The sequence below is a fragment of the Apus apus genome, chromosome 5, assembly GCF_020740795.1.
Source record: "Apus apus isolate bApuApu2 chromosome 5, bApuApu2.pri.cur, whole genome shotgun sequence".
Classification (NCBI taxonomy): domain Eukaryota; kingdom Metazoa; phylum Chordata; class Aves; order Apodiformes; family Apodidae; genus Apus; species Apus apus.
This window is the reverse complement of record NC_067286.1, coordinates 36,435,356-36,453,313: the sequence shown is the minus strand read 5'-3', so window position 1 is coordinate 36,453,313 and position 17,958 is coordinate 36,435,356. Positions and strand designations below refer to the sequence as shown.

The 17,958-nt window shown below is 35.9% G+C and overlaps 1 long non-coding RNA gene across 1 annotated transcript in view; it reads left to right on the top strand.

Annotated features, from left to right (window-relative positions):
* Positions 1-17,958, top strand: part of LOC127385038 (uncharacterized) — a 66,855-nt gene that overhangs the window by 15,748 nt on the left and 33,149 nt on the right. The window lies entirely within an intron of this gene.

The following is a 17,958-nucleotide window of genomic DNA, read 5'->3' as shown; positions in this document are numbered from 1 at the left end:
TTTTAAACATATTATTTCAAGTCCTTTCTTTATAATTGAGAGGGTACATATTTTCAGCTTGCAAAGCTCCATCTATAGTAGAGGTCTGGTTCATCATAAATGAATGATTTCCCAATTAACAAAAAACTACTGTGACAGAAGCATTAATAATACCTCCAAAAATCTACTGTGCCATTTCATTTTTTTTAAGAGATAGTTTTATGGAGAAAATACTGGAGGAACAAAAAGAAGAAGGAAAGAAGTGGTACAAAAGGCTGTTTTGTGGTTAAATGTGTTGAATTATTCATTATTTAACATTTAATCTTCTAAATTATTGCTGAAAATTATAATCTTAAATCCACATTTACAGTTTCTATCGGAGAAGCTGCATAACAGTCCCTTCCTTTAAGGGTAAAATTTCCAAAGATAGTTAAATGACTTAGGTATAATTTTGGGCTTGAAAACCATTAAATGCCTTTCAGGCATTTTCTAAAATCCTTGGAAATTTCTTAGATGCCCATGTATTTTTTTAATCCCCTCTTCCCACCCTTGATATCCAACAATCATGAGGGAAGTTTAATGGAAACATCTAATTTTGAAAATCTGTCCCATATGAATGTACTGTTCAATATGTTCCTTTTGTTCTGCATTGAAATAATTCACACTAAATTTATACAGTTATTAAATGCATTGTAATAACTTATGGAAGAGATTTATTCTTTTTTTTATTATCTAAGCATTTAAAAACCTTAATTTTGATAATCTTTTAAGTTACTCAGGTCATAAATTCTTATTTTTAAAAATATCTCAATCTCTGCATAGTCTGTCCCATTGAAAGTTATCATTTGACTGTAATAATATTCATAGGATGCATTCAATCTATTCACATTTTATCAGTTCACACAGTGTATTGTTCTTCAGCTGTTTGATGGCAATTTTACAAGGACTTTAATGGCAAATATCAAAATATATATGATTAATAAATAATTTAATTATGCATTTTCAGGAAAAAAAATCTCAGTGTATAAAAAAAAGTGAAGAAACTTTTCAATTGGGATTACAAAGGCTGCCAAATACTTGTGAATGATTTTCAAAATAGAGAAGGAAATTGTTAATCAAAGTAACAAATAAATAAAGGGAGAAATACAGGGAATTCAGAAAAAAACAGGAATGGTCAAGCACATGAAAAAATAATAAGATAGTGAAAAGACTGGGATTTTTTTCCTGAAATGAAAAAGGATAAATCAGAAATGTATATAAAATAATGATTAATCAAAAAAGCATATAACAAAAATCCCCAACATACCCCCACATTTTCTATCGTAATTCTATGATATAAGAACAAAAAGATACTTAAATGGTGGAAACTTGAAGTAAATAAAAGGATATAATTCATCACTAAACATTAAGTCACTGAGGCAAGGAAACTGCGAAGATTAAAATGAAGACTGGACGTGCAATTCCCAGTGTGGATAAGCATGGTGCTTCTGAAACAATCTGAGTGACAGCAAGATCCCAGCCCAACCTGGAACAGGACTAGGTACATGATGGAGACTTCAGGGTACATCCAGTGGCACAGCAGTATCTCTTGTTGTGAATAACAAAAATAATAGTAGTAGTAATAATAATAATAATATTCCCTTGTTGTGCAACAACTCTTGGGACTGAAGGTAAGTGTAAGAAGCGGATATAAATATGAAAGGAGAAGCGTAGATGCATAACACATTATGCTGATGGCAGTATTTGGGATATATTCTTATGACATACCTTTCTAATTAACAGCAACTCAAAAAGATTTACTTCTTGCTGAGTTATATGTGTGAGAAGATAGTTGTGTATTTGTTTACTACTTCTTTCTCTTTGTACATGTCAATCTGAAAACTGATATTTGCACAAGTTATAATTAGACATTATTTAGTATTAGTACATATTATAATTAGATATTATTTTTCTGCTATTACCCAGATATACTCAGTACAATAAATATCTAAGAAACAAAACAGATTATTTTCAAAGTCTCCAACCATAGCATGCATACCTGCATGGACAACACAACAAGGAACCAGCAATCCAGGGAGTTCCTGGAAGATATTGAAGACAAATTCCTTTTCCAAGTAATAAAGGATGGCCTGGTAGACAACAAGAAGCTAAATGGCAGCCTTGGCTGCAGTGACTATGAAATGGTGGAATTCAGGATCCATAGGGCAACAAGGAGGGTCCAGAGGAAGCTTGCTACTCTGGACTTCAGGAGAGTAGATTTCAACCTCTTCAGGGATCTGCTTGGTAGGGTATTGTGGGATAAAATCCTGGATGGAAGAGGAGTCCAAGAAAGCTTGTCAATATTCAGATTATTTCCTCCAAGCTCAGGAGCAATTCATCTCAAGAAAGAGGAAGGCAGATAAGAGTGCCAGGAGACCTGCATGTATGAACAACAAGCTCCTGCACACTCTTAGATGAAAATAGAAAGACTTCAGGGAGTGTAGGAAATACAGAGAAGTTGTCCAAGAAGCCAGTGATCATGTTAGGAAAGCTAAAGCCCAGACAGAGTTAAACCTGGCCAGGGACATCAAGGATAATAAGAAGAGTTTCTACAGGTACATCAGTGATAAAAGGCAGAACAGGGAAAGTGTGGGCCCTCTCCAGAAGGAAACAGGAGACTTCATCACACAGGGTATCAAGAAGGCTGAGGTACTGAACAACTTTTTTGCCTCAGTCTTCACCAGTAAGAGTTCTGACGACACAATCCAAGTCACAGAATGCAAAGGCACAGACTGGGAAAAGGAAGATCCCCTTACTGCAGGAGAAGAGCAGGCTTAAGACAATCTAAAGAACCCTAAAGTGCACAGTCCATGGAACCTGACAAGATCCATCTGCAGCTCCTAAGGGAGTTGATGGAAGAAGTTGCAAAGATGCTTTCCATCATATTTGAAAAGTCATGGTGGAAACATAACCCCCATTCTCAAAAAGGGAAGGAAAGAAGACACTGGGAACTACAAATCAGTTAGTCTCATCTCTGTGCCCAGCAAGATCATGGAGCAGATCCTCCTGGAGGCTCTGCTAAGACACATAGAAAACATGGAGGTGGTTGGTGGCAACCACCACGGCTTCACCAAGGGCAAATACTGCCTGACAAATTTGCTGTGATGGATTCACAGCATTCGTGGACAAGAGCTGAGCAACTGATGTCATCTACCTTGATTTCTGCAAAGTGTTCAACACTGTTCCACCTGACATCCTGGTTTCAAAATTGGAAGTATATGGATTAGATGGATGTACCCCTCAGTGTATAAGGAATTGGCTGGATGGTTGCACTCACAGAGTAGTGATCAATGGCTTGATGTCCAAATGGAGAACACTCACAAATGGCATTCCTCAGGGGTTGATAATGGGGCCAGTGATGTTTAACATCTTTGTCAGTGACATGGAATTGAGTGCACCCTCAGTAAGTTTGCTAACAACACCAAGCTGTGTGGTGTGGTGTTTGACAGGCTGGAGGGAAGGGATGCCATAAAGAGGGACATTGACAGGATTGAGAGGTGGGCCCATATCAACCTCATGAAGTTAAATAAGACCAAGTACAAGGTTCTGCACCTGGGTCAGGGCAATCCCAGGCACAAATACAGGCTGGACAGAGAATGGATTGAGAGCAGCCTTGAGGAGAAGGACCTGGGGGTGTTGGTTAACGAAAAGCTCAACATGAACCAGCAATGTGCACTTGCAGCCCAGAAAGCTAACCATGACCTGGGCTGCAACAAAAGTAGTGTTCCCAGCAGGGCAGGGGAGATTATTCTCCCCCTCTACTCAGCTTTCTTGAGATGCCACTTGGAGTATTGTGTCCAGTTCTGCAGCCCTCAACACAGGAAGGACATGAAGCTCCTGAAGTGAGTCCAGAAGAGGAACATGAAGATGATCAGAGAGCTGCAGCACCTCTCCTATCAAGACAGGCTGAGACAGTTGGAGCTGTTCAGCCCGGAGAAGAGAGGGCTCTGAAGACACCTTATAGTCATCTTCCAGTACCTGAAGGGAGCCTACAGAAAAAATGGGGAGAAACTTTTTGCCAGGGTGTGTAGTAATGGGATGCGGGGTAATGATTTTAAGCTGCAAGAGGGTAGATATATGTTAGGCATTAGGAATGAATTAATTAGTGTAACAGGGCTGTGGCACTGGAACAGGTTGCCCAGGGAAGCTGTGGATGCCCCCTCTCTGGAGGTGTTCAAGGCCAGGTTGGATGGAGCTTTGAGCAACTTGGTCTGCTGGGAGGTGGTTTTGCCCATGGAGGGAGGCTGGAACTAGATGATCTTTAAGGTCCCTTCCAAAACAAAACATTATTTGATTCCATGATTCTATACTCTGTAAAGTTGTGCAAAAGTCTAAAAAATTGCTTAGTTCCAATATGAAACTTCTGTACAAGGCAGATACTGTTGACAACTTTTTAAAAGATCTGTTAACATCTGCTGTCAGAATCTTCATAAACTCAGTTTATAGAAAGAATAAAAGCATTTTTGCATGATTGGATTTAGAGCAGCGTTAATTGTGCCTGACTGGGCATATGCAGCATAAAAAAATATTTAAATGTCAGCTTAGCCATGTTAACTATCTATGTACATCTGCTGTGCACATGCCAGTTGTGGAGTGGATCTCTTTCACTGAAATTTAAAGACACTACTACAGATAATTAATTTGTTATTGTGAACTGACTTCACAACACTTTAATTAAGATTGCAGATCAGCCTCAGGGCTGGCTATTATTATGGCATAAATGATAATTTAAAAGTTGAGTAGTACTGATCTGGACATGCTAGATTAGTCACTTGGAAACAATGTTTTCACATCTATTAAAAAGCCTCATCTTTATCCTAATACCTCAAAATCTCTTGCTTGATTTCCTGGCATCATGCATGCAGTGAAGACGTTTTGTATGCATCTTAGTAATTAACAGTCTTTGGAGAGGGACTTTAAGCAGCAGAGATAGGTAAACATAAACATTTTTCAGTAACTAAATAATGGACTGACAACTTAGGGAAAAACATAAGGGTATAAAAATCAAGATGGCTAGCCACAGTGCCCAGGTAAGAGAGCTTTACTTAATCTTCTGGTTCTAAAATTAGAACTTTCAACTTGTGAGCCACATGAAAGAAGGATTAAGTATGTTGGTCTCAGAATATGGGTTTGAATCAGCCAAAAATGGAAAACACTGAAATCAGAATGAAAATGTCTCTTTCATTATAACCACTGCTTGTACTGAATGAGCTTTTATAACAGCAGGAAAGCATGGTAACACTTATATTCCAGTTACTGCATGGACTGGAGAGTCTGAATGGGCATTGCCTTTTCCTTGCTATATGATTGAAAATAACAAATGATGAGACAAGAGTTTGCTGTGAAAGGGAAATAGAATATAAAGTTACAGAGAAAGTGAGCTGGTCTGTTTCCACTTGTTCTGTTGTTTTCATTTGTCCCTGAAACTTGATTACTCAGGTACAGCAGAGTAACAATTCCCATGAGGTCTTTTCTCATTTTGAGAACAGAAAGGAGTAATATCAAGTAGTACATAGAAGCAAGGGTTACTAAGGCTGGGAGTTGTGAGGGCTCAACATTTCTTGGAACCCTCTCGGGTCAGTTCCCTTCTGAAGACACTTACTCCTAGGCATCTTTCTGTTGCCTTTAGTAAGAAAGTTTTCAATAGATTTATTTGCTTTAAAGAGGGCTATGAAAGAATGCTGATTTTATTCTTCCTCCCATGTCATCAATCAATTTAGATGCCAAATTCCAGTTACAGAAACTTATTTTACTGGTGATACATGAGTCGGGATTATAAAATCCAAACAAAATAAAGAAAAATGAAATTACATGAAACAAAATGAAACCAAATGAACCCAAACCAAATCAAATGTTCTCAGTTTTTAGGTCACAAATTAAACTGGTCTGGTAGTTGTCCTTCAACATGTACACAAAACGGATATTATTTGCAAATCGCTGAGATACCAAAAGCTGGGATCTTGTAGTGCTTTTTTAGAAATATACACACTAAAGTAGAGTAGAACTTTAAGCGAAGATTGCTCATGTTTTGGCTGATGTTTTTCTACAAAAGAACTTTAACTTTTTTCCTTCGGGTTTTTCTGCCTTCTTGCACTCAGGAAGTGGTGACTCTGCACATTTTTAACAATCATTAAATATTAAATAGCAGTCCAAACATTGTTTGATGTCCCAGAAATGAAACCTTGCTTTATGTACTGCTGGAAAATTAGAAACTGGATGTGATATTACTTGACCATATGCTAGAGAATATAAATTATGAAGGAATGACTATGTGAAAGATTACATAACGTCAAAGAGACAGTTATTTAAGAAAAAAAAAAAACAACACAAAAACATTTAGAAGTGTTTTGTTTATGCTATTGTTTACAAATTCATTAAAAATTTGAACGTGTCAAGGAACAGGATTTAATTATCTTCAGGTTTGAAGTACGTATACATATTTAAATTTTGACCTGTACTTACATCTCTTTGAAAACCCATAAGCACACAAGACTGGTCACGTATCTGTGTACTTGTAATATAAAAATCACTTTGTAGAGTATTAAACATCTGCCCTCAATTTCACAGGGATCACACTCCAAGGACATTCAGCCAATAATCTGTGTATAAAGCTTTGATCCTCTCCCTGATCAGGCTAGCTTTACTATTGATTCCTTATTATAATTTATTTAACATAAAAGCTGTTACATAAGGTGTTTAAAGTTGCTTAATGAGCTAACCGATTAGGGAGAAATGAATTTGAGATCACTTTGAACCAATTCTAATTTTCCCAAAGAACCAAAATTTATGAGGTTCAGGGTCCTGGAGGAAAAGAGTAGAGCACAGTTCTTTAATTAATAGGATATTTGGGTAGAAAAGACATTCACTACTGAACAACTTTGATATTTATATGGAACTGGAACATAAAATAAACCCATTCTCTGCCTTTAGCTGTGCCCTTGACACTGAGCAGAATTTACCCCATGGCAGACTGAAAGCTCTTCACACTAACACAAACTTCAACAGTTCGTTATTTTTAGTATAAGATCAGAATAGAGCTACTTAATCAAATAAAGTGATGGGGAACAGAACAGAGAAGCTGTGCTTGAAAGTCAGAAAGGAAAGTTTGCTTATGGCAGTGTTCATCACATGTGTTTCTGTATCCTCTTTATAAACGAATTAGACCTGATTAGATTTCACAATGCTTTTGCACCTGAATACTTTTAAGTACATATTTTTTGATCTCTAATAAAGTAAATTAAGTCACAGCTGAAAACTTTGCAATAGAATATAGGCAAAGTTAAGAGGGAAAAATGTTTAGAAATAAACTCTTCATAAAACAACTTTCAAATTTTTCAGTTATCAGCTCTGTTTGAGTGGTTTAGATATTGTTTTGTTATTTCTTTTCCAATAAAGGTATAAGGGCTTCAATAAGGATCCTTACCCATTTTCTGCTCTATTGGATTATTAACAGTCTGTGTCTCTGCTATGTTGACTTGTACTATATGCAGTTGTGTAATGCCTGAGGATCCAGCCAATTAAGACAGATTCAGGATGAAAAATAACTTAAAATGGAAATATTCCTAATGTTCAGTGCCTTGATGCTTGACAAAACCGTAGCAACCTATTATATTCATATGTAAAGCTCTAAATTAATCAGAGGGTATACATATCTACTTTGTTATGGTCACATAAAAGCTCTAGAAAATAGCTCTTGTTTAGTTCTAAGTGCTATTATCATTAATAGGACATGACGTAGACTTTAGGAGAAAAAGAGAAATAAAAGCTAGCTGGAAAATCAATTGTATGTTTTAATATTCACATCCCTTAGGAAGCTTTTATTCACTGGTAATTTATGAAAAAAGTATAATTAGGTTACACTTTTTATCTTCCTTCACACTCCCCTCACAAGAGGAGGGTCAATTCACATTTGAAAAATAATTTTTTATTTATTCCTGATGCTTGAAAATATTTTTAATCTTTAAAAAGAGTTTGACTAAACCAGAATATATCACAGTTACAGTGGAATTATAATATCTAGGTTTACAAAAAAACCTAATAACCCTGAGATCAGTTTCAAGATAATTTAAAAGACAATGTGGGAAGAACATCTATACACTTTTTTACCACTGAATATCTCTCTGGAAAAAAGCCCTAACATTTCAAGCAAAAACATACATCTTTAAGGTAATATATGGTAAAGTTTGCACTGTGTTCCTTGAAAAGAAACATCTTTATTCTCCATGATACATCACTTACCTTGCTGAGGTTTCACAATTTAGAACAATTAAACATAAAGCTTCAAGTATTTATTTATGTTCTGTGGGATTCAAAAGGCAGATTTTAATCTTTAATGAATTTTTTTTCTTCCCCCCCCAGAAAATAGTAATAATTTTAACTTTGATCGCAGACAGACTGCCATGTATTTTTTTCTTTCTAAATTACCTCCACCTTTTCTGAACAGTTAAGAGACTGCTGTCTTTCAGTTTCCCAAGTGTCTAACCTTGCCTTTTCGACTGTCATTTCATTTCATCTATGAAAACTACTTACGTTTATTTCTGTATGAGCTTATTCTGTGTTGATGGTAGCTTTCTCTTCATGATTATCACAGAAATTCAATGTGTGCTCACCATGTCACAGAAGGGCAATCCCAGTGTAGTGACTGTAACACCTGTGCTGTCTCAGAACAGGAACATAACTAATAGCCAATATACAGAGAAACAACAAAATCAGAAAGTATTTAATCCCCTAAGTATTGGTTAACAATTTCACAGATGAAGTTACAGAAACTTTCTTGCCCAGTACTCTTCAAGTTTTCTGCTGGTCATCACAGTTGTATGCCCTCAAAAGCAAAGTCTGATTTTGGCAGAGTTTTTCTTAGGAATTTTGGCATATTTTGGTTTTATAATGGATTATACACGACTCTTGAGCTATTTTTTGGAGAAAGACAACAAAATGTTAATGGAACACATGTTGGGAGATGGATATAACATTGACAAAGAACTCCCTGAATTTTGCATGCGAATCAGGCACTCTGCTGTACTGACTTTGTTGATGTATTAGTTCTGTCAGACTTTCTAACCTGCTAATACTTTTCATGGGCTTCATCATCTTCAGATCTAGACTTTTCTGTTAGAGGAATATTTCATCCCATAAAAAAAAAATCTGTTGATATTGCTAGGGTTAATGGGAGCTTCAAGTATAATATTCAAAAGGAGATCTAAAATAGTAACTTTTTCCCCCATAAACACATTATCCAGTTTTGATGGATGCTTTAATGCTTCAGACAACAATACAAATTGTTCTGCAAAATTATTTCAATCTTTCTTACACCTCATTTTAAAATTAAGATTCTAGTGTTAAAGATTATTATGATCTAGGCAAAGATTCTGAAGAAGATAAAAGTGATATCTCTAGCACAATGACTTGTATCAGTGAATGTAAACTAAAACAGAATACTGACAAAATTGAATTCTCAACTGCTTGAATTAGTTTTATGCAGGAGCAAATTTTGCCTAATGCTAATGAGAAGAAGATAATAGGAACTCAGAGGGTTTGAAGGAATCAGACTGTATTTCCCACTGCATTGCCAAAGTTGAGGGAGGTGTTATGCTTTAGTTCCGTTACTGAGCTAAAATCCCGTAGAAGAGAACAAAAAAAAAAAAAAAAATTCAATATTGTTAGTTCGTTGAATAATGAGTCATAAATTCAGCAGCCTACATTTTAAATGACATTTTGAGTAACTTTGAGGATAATAGTTTCAGAAAGGTGCTGGACATTAACTCTATTTTAGATTAAAACTAGAATCACTTTGCACAAAATAGGTTTTTGGTTTGTTGTCAGTGACAGTAACTGCCACAGAGATAGTCTTCCTAAAAATAATTTAACTTTGAATAAAAAACGTTTTAAAACCTATATTTAATTTATTAGCAAGTATTGTGTTTAAAAGCAAATTTCTAATACAATTGTATGTATACTAGAGAGACAATTTCTAATCGACCTTGGAACTAAGCGATCTAAGTTCAAAGAGTTACAAAGTGTTGTAATGCAGCTTTTGAAAACTACCTGGATTTATCAAAAAGGATGAGTGAAAATCATATTTCTGCTCATGCAAGTAGGAAAAAAAAATAACCCACCGTTAGCAAGTTTGATCTAATTAATAACAGACATTTGGAGACAACTGGAATATGAGTTATATATTTAACAATGCTGCAGGGGCAGGATGACACTCAAGTATCAATTTTAGAAGCATTGATATCAATAACAATTATAGTTTCTAAAACTTCCTGCTTTACATGGCATTTTATTGACAAATGTGTTTAAAGGGGCAATAAGGATCTGGTATGAGTTACTGGTCATTTCACTGAGGGAAAATTGAAAAGAATTTTAAATAGTTTTCATACCTGTTTATAAATGTGAACAAGCTTTGAGGGGAAGAACAAATTAGAAAGTGTACTTTTTGCTGCAGTCTGGGATAGACTAGTGTAATAAAGTCGCAGCAAAGTGACAAGACTGTCAAGGTCTAATGCTGGGCCAGCAATTAAACAACTGACAGATGCTCTCTATTAACTCCTCTCCCTGCCTAGAAAGGTAAAGGAAAAGGAACAAGGGAGAGAGACTTATGGGTTGGAAGCTAAACTACACAGCTTTAATGAAGGGTAATGATGAAAAGGAAAAAAAAATAAAGGTGTACAAACATAAACAAAACCACTGTTCCACTCCCTGCCCGATAGTACTCATGTCACCACCAGGGCTGCAGGGCAGGTCCTGAGAAAGTTCTGGACTGGACTCATTTCACTCCTGTTGTCAGTGGCAGATGGGATCTGTATGCAGGAATGCATGGATTATAAGGAATGCATGGATTTGGATCAAAGGTAGACAAATGGATGGAGTCCTTCCAGGATGCCAGCTGTAGACAAAGAGCTTGACCCTCATGATCCCTCAGATTCATACTGACCAGAGGAGGAAATACTTCAAAGCAACATTGTTGCCAAATGATTTGTCATGTAGAAAAGTTTCCAGGCTTCCTTTTATTGAAGAAAAATTGGCTGCTACTGAAATTGCTGTAAGCAAGCTATAATACTTGTAGGAAGATACCAGTCTTAGGGCAGGGACGACCCTTTTATTTTGCACAAATATCCGTGTTTGGCCTAATGCTTAGGTCTCTACAGACTGAATGAATCATAACTTGAATAGAAAGTACTGATTCTTCAATAGCTAAAAAAAGCCCCTAAAATTCTGAAAACTAGAGCCTATCTGCAAGGACATGAGCTAAAGGAGTACCTTGTATGACGTGTATGGGATAGAATACTTTGGTCAGTCCTGGTCACCTGTCTGGTCCATTCGTCCTGGTGGGAGGGTTGCAGATGTGACCTCTTTTCTTCCCTTTCATTTCCATCACACATGATGTTTAGCAGAACTAAGGAGTGGTCTTGGTTCTGCATACCAATCTCCAGCAGTAACTGTGAACATCAAGTGTTATCAATCCTAGAAGCAGACACTGACTTAAAAACATGGTTTATTTCAGAATGCACAGCTACTTAGGAGAGACTTATCTGAAAAGTAAAACTACTAGAAAGAAAATTAATTCTCTCCTGCATCAAGACAGGACAATGAGATATTGTAGTAATTTAAAGAATTAGGGCTATTACTGTACATAAGTGTTAAGGTGGTGGTGTTTTTTTTTTTCCTTCCTCTGCATCATCTGCAAATGTAGCACAATCACTCAACAAGTTCAGGCAATCTGAGTGGACAACCAGCACAGCAAGGTATTTCAAATCATGCATGCTGTCTAAGTTGCCCTCCTCTCTGTCTCATAGCAGGTGAAATTTTGTTTCTCCAGACTCCCAGCTGGATGTATTAAACCCAGAATAAATCTTTTATACATTTCTTCAGTGTTAGTTTGTGAGTATAAAAATGAGTGACCCCCTGCAAAGGAGCACTGCTGTCTTGGTGAACACACATAAATATTATAGAAAATGTCTTAAAAATATAAAGCTCACATTAAGCTGATATTCAAATACTGAACTATTCACTAGTAAGTATCTTCTGAAGAGAGGCATAACACAACAGGAGACAGTAACAGTCAAAAGAAGAAAATACAAGAAAATTTAAATTTATCTGGCATTTTGTAGAAGTAAAGAGATACAAGTTATTTCTAATAAAGAGAGCTGAATTCCTGCTGTGTAAGAATTTTCAGGATCACAAAGCATATGGAAGAGTTGAAATTTCTAAAGGGTTTCAAAAATATTTTGTTTAATTTATAAGATGGAATCTTGCCATTGTCAAAGCCTGTGGGAAACGTTTTTGATCACAAAGAGCTGGGTTTCTAGGAACCATGATTGTTTCAGCACTTGACAGAGAGAGTGAGGGAGAGGAAGTCTTTCAGGCACAGGGGATTTTTAGTACTGTTACCAGAAGCTTTTTCAGTGGTGATTTAGTATAAATCATTTTTTTTTAACAGTAGCTATTGTGTAAATCAAAGCAGAGAGAAGGAAAGTGTAGTTTTACTTCTGATATATTTAAAGTAAGGTAAAAAGATAAGCACATGTGCATACTTTCTTAAAATCCTCAGTGATGTAGCCAACACAGATTGCAGGACTGAATGAATGTGGAGAAGTGATTAAATATTTTTACTACCATTTTTTGTTATTTGTTTTGTATTTGAAAACATTTCCTGAAATTTTTCTTTGTTTTCAAGCTTCTGTATTTTCATTTCCCCTTCATTCATTCAAAATAATTTATGAAAATAATTTTTAAATGTTAATATAAAAAAATTAAAGCAAAAATTATTTATTCTCTACCCAATGGAAGCCTCTCACCCAAAACCAGGTGAACAGCTCTGAATTTAGAACTTTTACTTAAACTTATATACATCCTCCTCTTTTTACTTCCTCTTAAATTCTGTAGCCTTCTCTGTGGAAGGTGCTCTGTTTTTACTTAAGTAGCAGCTTTTGTCATGATGTACAACTTTGTGAGGCAAGACTGCATAGAAAAAAATATAGAAAATATCAAAAGGAAAATAATAAGCGTGCAATTTTCTAGCCACAAAGGATAGCAAGATTTAAGATTTAGCACATACCTTTTATTAATATGAACAGACTGACTTAATCTAAAAAAAAAACTTGTGTTGAATGATTTGAAAATTAAACAAGGAAATATAGCTTGTTATTCTGCATTACAAAACAATAGAGTATTTTTAGCAAGTTTTTCGATCACCATTGTAAACAGAGCTTCAAAAAAATGTTTGACTGTTCTTAAAAAGATCCAACCATATATATTTTGATTTTCTTTAACATAGAGGTTTTTTAACTAGTTTGACTTTAAGCAGGGTAAAATAGATCATTAAACTTTCATATTGAGAAATTTCTTTTCTGAAACAGTAACTTTTTAGCTCATCTTCTTTTGTCTTTCTTGCCATTTAGGTAAGGTCTTATCCCCATAAAGACATTTTGTGATGAATATCCCACATTATTGCAAGCTTTTCCATGGAAGCACACAAATCTCAATTTTCTGGAACACAATAAAAAAGAAGGTGGTGTAAGGTAATGGACAGCAGTTATGAAAGGCTGTCTGACTTGTGTTATTCTTTCTTGAAAGGCTGGTGAATTCACTACTGCAATGTATGCATTACCTATAGTTACCTTTAACTTCTAGACTTATTAGGAACATTAGCTGAATAGTATAATAGTTTTGTATGTATTGGCACATTTTGGATGTTTTATTTTCCTCGTCTTTTCCTTTGCATCATCTTGAAAGGCAGATACAGAAACATTCTTGCAGTTAGACTTCAAATGAGCAGAAACAATTTCTGATTTCTCAGAAAACTTGTATAAACTCTCCAAAGAATGTTTTCCTTTAATCTTATTTGTTGCTGTACTTACACATTTGTATCATTATTGTAATGACATTTCTGTTTTCTGGTATTTTTTAAGTTCACTAACTGCAAGGACACAGGTACTTTTGGAGTCTTATGAAGCCAATATAAAATATGCATATGAAAAAGTAATTTAATTAAAGATAAGAATATTGTTACTGATATTTTCCAGTTAGCTTTTTTTGGTGGGGACCTATGGATAGAAGCATTTGATTTCCATTGACTTCGGAGGTCTAATGCATGTTTACGTTTATGCATAACATCTTGTAAAACTTGGTGTCTTGTTCAGCAAACACAGCTGAGACTGCTCTGAACTTTTTCATCATATAACAAAAGAGAACAAAGCACTTAAGAATGATAATCAATCCTGTCAGTTGTTAAGAAGCATTTGTGTTCATGTTCACTAATGTATGGAAATTCTTTTTATCACAAAAGAAAGAAAATAATTCAGTACCCTTGATTATAGATTCTTGAAAGTTTCAGGCATTTTTTTTAAAAATAGACTCCAACCAATTGTTATAAAAATCAAAGTAATAATGTATAAATGTGTTCTTACAAACCCTTTTTTCCTTTAGAACAAAATACGCCATTATAGTTAGTTTAATTTATACAGGAATATTATATAGCAGATTTCTGTAGCTGTGCTAACAAAGATAAATGGAAGCAGAGATTTCAATAAAACTTTGCAAACAATTCCGTTATAGCTTGTCAAATGCACACAGAACTTTAGCTGTAGGTTGTTTCATTTATATGTCAGTTTTGTCAACATCACTGACTAAAAGTATGGACCTTTATATTCAATCTCTGCACAAAAGAATAAATTGACAATGCAAGTATGAAGCCTTTAGCTATGTTTATAGCTTTGACACTTCTTACTGCCATACAAGATTTTATACCAAAAAAGAAGAATTTCTGCAAAAATCTGACGGCAAACTTACACGTTATTTGAATATTAATAAGGTATTCTAACAGAGTGAGCAGAAAACTTGCATATTTTTGTTTCTCCTTTTTTACAATATTCCGTGCCATTTGAAACAGGCAAATAATTAAAAATAAATGAACTGTGATTTATAGTTTGTTTCTACTATCTTAATTATGCTATTGTGTTTACAACTTAGAAGTGTTTTAAAACTGATATTTTACTCTTTGTGGGAAATGAGTTATAAGGTCTTGATTTTCATATCATTTGTACCACCATGACAAAGTTCATATGTGCATATGAATGAATGGGTAGATGTAAGGAGACCAGTGTATGTAGTCTACCTTAGCACGGCTTATGACACTGTCTCCCATAACACCCTCGTGAGCAAGCTCAGGAGATCTGGGGTAGAAGAGTGGACAGTGAGATGGATTAAGAACTGGCTAAACAATAGAATCCAGAGGGTAGTGATCAATGGTGCAGAGTTCAGCTGGAAACCTGTAACTAGTGGAGCTCCCCGGGGATCAGTGCTGGGTCCAGTCCTGCTCAACATCTTCATCAGTGACCTGGATGACAGGACAGAGTTTATCCTCAGCAAGTTTGCTTATGATATGAAACTGGGAACATAGGCTGACTCACTGGAAGGCTGTTCGGCCATTTATCAAGATTTGGACAGACTGGAGAGCTGGGAAAAGAGGAACCTAATAAAGTTCAGCAAGAATAAGGCTAGAGTCCTGCACCTGGGGAGGAGTAACAACATGCACAAGTACAGGTTAGGAGCTGACCTGCTAGAAAGCAGCTCTGTGGAGAAGAACCTTGGGGTCCTGGTGGACAAGAAGTTATCCATGGGGCCGCAATGTGCCCTTGTGTCCAAGAATGTCAATGATATTGTGGGGTGCATTAAGAGGATTGTGTTCAGCAGGTCATGGAGAGGTTCTCCTCTCCATCTACTCTGCCCTAGTGAGACTACATCTGGACTACTGTGTCCAGTTCTGGGCTCTCCAGTTAAGAGGACAGGAGTTTACTTGAGAGAGTCCAACAGCAGGCTACAAGGAGGACTAAGGGACTGGAAGACTTGTCTTACGAGGAAAGTCTCAGAGACCTGAGGCTGTTTAGTCTAGAGAAAAGAAGACTGAGAGAGCATCTTATTAATGTATATACATTTCTGAAGGGTGGGTGTCAAGAAGGAAGGGCCAATCTGTTTTCAGTTGGGCCTTGTGATAGGACAAGGGGCAATGCATGCAAACTAGAACACAGGAAGTTCCACCTCAACATAAGGAAAAACTTCTTTACTGTAAGGGTTACAGAGCAGTGGAACAGGCTGTCCAGAAAGGTTGTGGAGTCTCCTTCTCTGGAGACTTGTAAGACCCATCTGGATGCCTTTCTGAGTGACCTACCCTAGATTTTGTGGTGATCCTGCTCTGGCAGGGAGGTTGGACTTGAGGGTCTCCAGGGATCCCTTCCAACCCCTACTATTCTGTGATTCTGTGATATGATATTCCTATTTCAAAATTCACTAGTCTACACAGGAAGTGGTAACATGTAACGGGTACAAGGAAACATGCAGCCTAGAGTCACAGGCAACCAGGCAAAACCCTGGTCATCTTCTCACCCTTGTCTTTCTGCTTGGGAATCAGTTTGTGGGTTTCATAGAGAGAATCAACTACTTGATCAGGAAAAGAAATGTACTTAAGTAACTTTTTGAGATTGCCAGTTAATAATTTCTCATATAATACACTTTTATGTATCTTCATGGGTTTTGTAAACAACTATAAAACAAAAAAACAAACAAGCAAAAAGCAAGACAGTCACCATAAATCCAAACCATTGTTAATTATTAATCCAAGAAATTAGATATTATAATTAGAAAATCAAGGTCAGATGTGGGACTGAATTAAATCATAGTCCATTGAATTAATACATTCAGCAATCAAATAATCAAGTTAATATAGGCAGTCAGTTCTTACTGAATTAGATGGTTCAATTTCTTATCTGTAATTGAAAAAAAATTCTAAATTTACCTTAATATAAAAATCCAGATTTGTTAGCATTCAGTCCTGAGGTCAGATTGAGATTTTCCTGAAATTGTCTTGTGTACAGGACACCTCCCTGCTAGCCCTGTTTATTTTTGTTCCCATTCAATCTACATTCTACAATTCTGAATTTGCAAGAGTCAACTGATCATAAATATTTCTTACAGATGTAAACTACATTCTCTGACAGTTCATGCAAAATTTTAAAAGGAAAGCACTGCTGTGGTTAACCAAGGAGAACTCCTTTAACTTCCTAGAGCAAGGAAATTATTTTCAGTGCATTCCCAAGGGATGGGGATTACTCCTTATAGGAAGACACACACATATGTATATTGAATAAAGGGTATTAATAGATACAAATATGAGAAATGCAGAAGTGAGACCTAAAGCCTTAATGCCTTGTGGCATTTCAAGACACATGCTATTAGAATTTGTGTTGTAGTTCATCAACAAAAGTAAGAAAAAATTGTTTCCTTTGATGATTAAGGGTGTTTGACACTTAATAAGAAATTTCTGTTCCTGTCTTATACAGCAGAAGAACATGCTTCTGGGGTTAAACTGATCAATTATTTTAAAATAAAGTCATATGGCAATGACTGATGTTGGCTTTGATAAGATTTAATTCAATTTGGGAGGAACATCTAAAAAAATTTGGAGATGAAAAAACATTTTAATAAATCCAAAAGGCCTGGTCTGACAAATATAAAATAAGCTTCATTTGAGGTTTGGGTTTTTTATTTATTTATTTTAAATATTCATATCTTCACTAATTTAATCTTTGTTAATGTAGTACTTTCTTGTCTCACAAAGTGGACATGGGTCCCCAGAGGTGTGGGCCCAGATTCAATATCTTTTCCATCAAAGTGTGTACGGAGCTATGTCTCAGAAAGTGGCAATGGGTGGAGTTCCACAGAGGTAGGGCTTGACCCAGGGAGATGCAGACTGGACCTCCTTGCTTTCTAAACTCCTTCTCAGAAAGAAGCCTAGGTGAGGCTGGATCCAATCCTCTTAATTAATCTCTCCTAGCAACCCATCCAGTGAGATTAACCTCTGGATTTCTCTGTGCAGTATTCTAAGAATAAGATCATTACCCAGGAGCCTTATACAAAGCATTACTTAAAATTGAGTAAGAT